At 42.2% G+C, this 5021-nt stretch overlaps 1 pseudogene; it reads left to right on the forward strand.

Annotated features, from left to right (window-relative positions):
- The first annotated feature begins 219 nt into the window (after positions 1–219).
- Positions 220–2127, forward strand: LOC142424498 (far upstream element-binding protein 1-like; annotated as a pseudogene).
- The last annotated feature ends 2894 nt before the right edge of the window (positions 2128–5021 follow it).

The raw sequence follows: 5021 nt of genomic DNA on the forward strand, positions 1-5021 counted from the left end.
TAACTCTGACGTTTCTAACCTGTGAAATAAGGACAATAAAGTACATCCTTCCGGCTGATGCCAAGCATTGGATTCTTTCTTTCTTTTTCCTTCCTTCCTTCCTTCCTTCCTTCCTTCCTTCCTTCCTTCCTTCCTTCCTTCCTTCCTTCCTTCCTTCCTTAGCAGTTAGCTGAGAAGAGATCTCTGCAAGGAAGCCACGGCAACCACTCTAGGGAAATGATGGCAGACTGTTTGACAGGGCCTCCAACTTCCTCAGGCTCAGCCGGTGGTGGAGGGGTCAACCATGCTTTCCAAGATGTGCTGCAGAGACCCCAACAGATTGCAGCAAAAATTGGAGGTGATGCTTGTACATCACTGAATTCAAATGTCTATGGTTATAGGCGATGAAAATGACCTTTGGAAAATGGGGATCAACCAGATGCTAAGAAAGTTTTTCTCCTCAGAATGACTCTTTGGAAGCACAGTTCCCACCAGTGCCCCAGCAGCAGAGCAGGTGTGTGGGGACAGAAGAATGGAAGTTCCAGATGGAATGGGTGGTCTCATAATTGGCCAACAAGGTGAAGAGATTTCATGTGTAGAACAGGAATCTGGATGCAAACTACACATAGGTCGTGACAGCGGTGACCTTCCTGAAGGATCTTGTCTCTTACCCAGGACACCTGAATCTGTCCAATCAGCAAAATGGTTGTGGGACCAGATTGTTGAAAAAGGAAGATCAGTTCCTAGTTTCCATCATGGTGATCAAGAACTCATGATTCCAGCTAGCAGGGCAGGAGTAGTTGTTGGGAATGGAGGAGAAGCGTTTAAATAACGTCAGGAGCAGGCTGGAGTTGAAATGGTTACAATTCAAGACGGGCCTCAGAACACTGGTGCTGACAAACCAATTAGAATCACAGGAGATCCCTATAAAGTTGAACAGGCTGAGGAAATGGTGTTAGAGTTAATTCATGATCAAGGTGGTTTTACAGAAGTTAGAAATGTAGAAATGAGTATGGGTCAAGAATAGAAGGAAATGAAGGGATAGATGGCCCCATTTCAAGATTTGTTGGCCTTGTAATAGGATGAAATGGAGAGATGATTTTTAAAAATATAAAATAATGATGATGGGGAGGGAGGGAAAAATGAGGAACTGATACCAAGGACTCAATGTAAAGTAAATGTTTAGAAAAAGATAGCGGCAACATATGCACAAACATGCTTGATACAATTGATGTATGGAATGTTATAAGAGGTGTAAGAGCCCCCAATAACGTGTTTTAAATTATTCGGGTGTTCTACTTCAGTTTAAACCAGATGAGGGGACAATACCTGCCAGAATAGCCCAAATAACAGGACCTCCAGACTGATGTCAGCATGTGGCAGAAAGTGTTACAGACTTCCTTCAAAGAGTTCAGGCTGGCAATCCTGGTGGACCTGAACCTGATGGTCGAGGCCAAGGCAACTGGAACATGGGACCACCTGGTGGACTACAAGAAAGCATAAATCAACAATCTGGTCCAAGAATAGAAATCGTCCACTAAGTGCAGACCCTAATATGAAAATATTTAAAATTGACGACACTCTGCAGCAAATAGACTGCTCTTAGAAATTCATAGAAGAAAAGATTTGTGGTCCAGTAAATCCATTAGGACTACCTGTACCAAATGGGCCACATGGTGTCCCAGCTCCCTATGGGCCTCCTTGGCCTCCTTGGTCTCCAGGTCCTGGGGCAGCAATGGGGCCATACAACCCTGCACCCTATAATCCAGGACCACCTGGCCCTGCTCCTTATGGCCCTCCATATTCTCCCCAGAGGTAGGGAAATTTCTATCCACACTGAAAACAGCAGGCCCCGCCTGATCCAGCTACGGCAGGAACAGATCCAAATTCAGCTCCTACAGGTGCACCAACCACAACTCAAACTAATGGGCAAGGAGATCAGCCGAATGCAGCTCCAGCGGGACAGGATGACTATAGCAAGGCCTGGGAAGAATACTGCTCAAAAATGAGTCCAGCAGTTCCCATTCCTACTGGAGCCCCAAAGGTGGCAGCCAGATTACAGTGCAGTTTGGACTGAGTACTGTAGACTATGCCCAGAAAAATGCCCAGGAAATTCCTCAGCATCCTCCAGCACCTCAGGGCCAATAATAAGAAGTGGACAATACAGTCATTGTGTGGGGAGAAAAACCTTTGTTAACTATGTGGAAGTAGATGACTTGATGAAGATCTTAATTTTATTTTTGATTGAAAAGATAGTGTTTATCTTTCTTGCCAAAGCACAAAATATCTGTCACTACTGGTAGGAGGTGAATATTTCTGTGCAGAAATGAAAATTGGTTTGTTGTTAGTATTTGGTGTAGATGTATACATTCCAGCAAATGTATTTGCAACTACTATGTCAATGATGCTTTGTGATATAAATCTATACTTTTTCAATCTATATTTTCACTTTAAAATACCTGTTTTATGTTTTATAATAAAATGATAAGAAAGTTCCTCTGCGGGAAAAAAAAGAATTGTCTGAGATAATGCATGTGCTTTTTTAAACACAAAATATTCATTTTCTTCTCCTCCCTCACTACTGAAATACAGAGAAGAGTTGGAACATTTTTAGAAGGGATGTCTTTCACTTGAGAGAAGGCCAGGATAAATTCAAATCTTCTATGCTCAGTAGACTTATGATCTTCAGTTGTCAGTAAAAAACAGAAAGTATGTTATTCTAAATAAGCACTGGCGAGAGTCTGTTGTGTTAGACGTGCTGGAATCAAAGACACGACCCACCTAGATTGTTCCATGGCTCTGCTGGACTCCGCTGTGGAGGAAGACAGGAGTGCAGACAAAATATTGCAACTGGTAAAATGGGTGTAGCAAAGAGAAGGACTGACCACTGGTCTCATATAAACTTGGTGGCAGTCTCTAGTAGAGTCACCAGAACTGTGTCTATGGTTTATTACTGTACTGGAATAATATTTTCAATGAATTTAATAAAGACTTAGAAACCATGCATATCAACCATTCAGGTGATAAAAGAAGCTCTTTCTGCCATCTGGCTATTTTATAAACACAATGCCTGTGATAGGTAGGTTTATTGTGCCAAACAGGTCAATAAGAACATGTGGGATTAATAAGGTCACAGTTTGATTGGAATAAATGGATTGGCAAGCCTTGACCCTCTCTCTTGCTCTCTGGTGATTGGACCAGTGTGCAGCTGTCTTAGCTAATTCTCTGCCTCAACTTATGAGCTACACTACTTGTGGGACACCCAACCCATGGACCATGTCACTAGAGCCTGAGGTTCCTTTGAGACCTGCTTCACCACACTGCTGGTGTATACATCGCTTGAGCTGGGAACTGTCAGATCCTGTTATCTGACTGACTGTTGACCCACCCTGCTGTTTGCTGCCGGAGGTTGGATTGCCAGCATTGCTCTATGGAAGACTCAGCTGTCTGCTTCTTTGACCTAGGACTCAGCAGTCTTTGCGAGTTAAAGGACTTCTGGTATATTAACTATTTCATGGCAGCGAGTTGAACTGAGTCCTCTTTACTGCTGTGTGGACTAATTATCTGTTATACACACACACACGCACACACACACACACACACACACACAAAGGGTCCTGGTTTTGTTTCTCTAGAGAACTCTGTCTAACACAATTGATACCCAGAGTGGGGTACTGGAGAAGCAAATCATAAAGATGGAGACTGAATGTTTATTTGACTTCGCTCTCATGGTAGGTAGTGTTTCTCCTTTGGCTAGTCAGAAGTCAAATATGTCTATGTAGTTTACTGAGTTGTTTCCTGGAAAGAATATGGGAAGTTAAAGTTTTGGTTATTTTGTTTGGTTGTAGTTTTGGGGTATTCCTGTTTGAAATGGTGAAAAGGAATGTGATTAATGTATATTTTGAGTTCAGGGGTAAAAATCTCCATTTGAATTTCTCAGAAATCATGCTGCTTAGAGAAAATGGCTGACAGAAGGTCAAAATGGCTGACAGAATGCATGGATCTGTTTTGATGCTCACAGAGCATCAAATCCCATATTTTTATATCAATAGAATAGTTTGGATCAGGCTTTAGATAAGCCAAATAAGGGTTGAACTTGACTGTTTTAAAAATTGAGTTTAGTATCTGACTCTATTTTGTCTTTACTAATTTCTTCTACTTATTTTTGATATAATGATTGATAAAAATGTTAATTGGGAAGTATGAAAATAGAGAACTTGTAAGCCCACTTGTCTTCAGCCATTAAAATTCGATTGTTAGATGGATTTAAGACACACTTGGAAAGAAGGCTCTGAAAGGATAAGCCCCACCAGTGCTTTGGAGTACTCAGGACATTTGCATTCCAAGAGACTTGCCTTCCGGCAGGATTGACGGATTGAAGAACAGGAATTCTTTGGACTTGAAGTTTGAACAGTGGTGTTTTCCAGAAGTTGGAAAAATCTGGAGCCATGAAGAAAATTCCTCTCTAGGACTGAACATTAAAGGAAGTCTGTGGGCCGGCTGAAATGCTTGCTAGGTGACCACATGGATCCACTTGTTGAGTGGAAGTGGAAGATATGCAGCAATAAAGAGACAGGTTGACTCTGGCCACTGACACCCATGGACCTGGTTCACAGGAACTAGAGAAGACAAGAGTGCATTGACTGGTATGAAGTTCTTGACCTGGCACAAGGGGGCTAAGGTTGTGAATTTGTGACGAGCCCATGGGCTAAAGACAAGGTGACCAATGGACACCCTGGTGAGGCTAAGTGAAGCAGCCCACATTGAGTTGACCAGAACCTGTCTAAATAAAGAGAAGATATTTGAGCCTGTGAACTGGTTCACATTGTTGCTGACTTTATAGATGGCCTGTCCTTATTTGACTTTGATTATGAATGCATATTTCACAAGGTTCCAACTGGAATGAAGATCCTTCATGTCAAAGAACATGATTACTTTGTGAGAGCACTGGGTTGCTGAAAGTGGGCAGAATAAATTGGATTCCCAAATTGGGGGATAAAGGCATGAAGTAGTTGGCTTGCAAACTTTCATAGGTGGGGGAA

Source organism: Tenrec ecaudatus, chromosome 13 (assembly GCF_050624435.1).
Source record: "Tenrec ecaudatus isolate mTenEca1 chromosome 13, mTenEca1.hap1, whole genome shotgun sequence".
In the NCBI taxonomy this organism is placed as follows: Eukaryota; Metazoa; Chordata; class Mammalia; order Afrosoricida; family Tenrecidae; genus Tenrec; species Tenrec ecaudatus.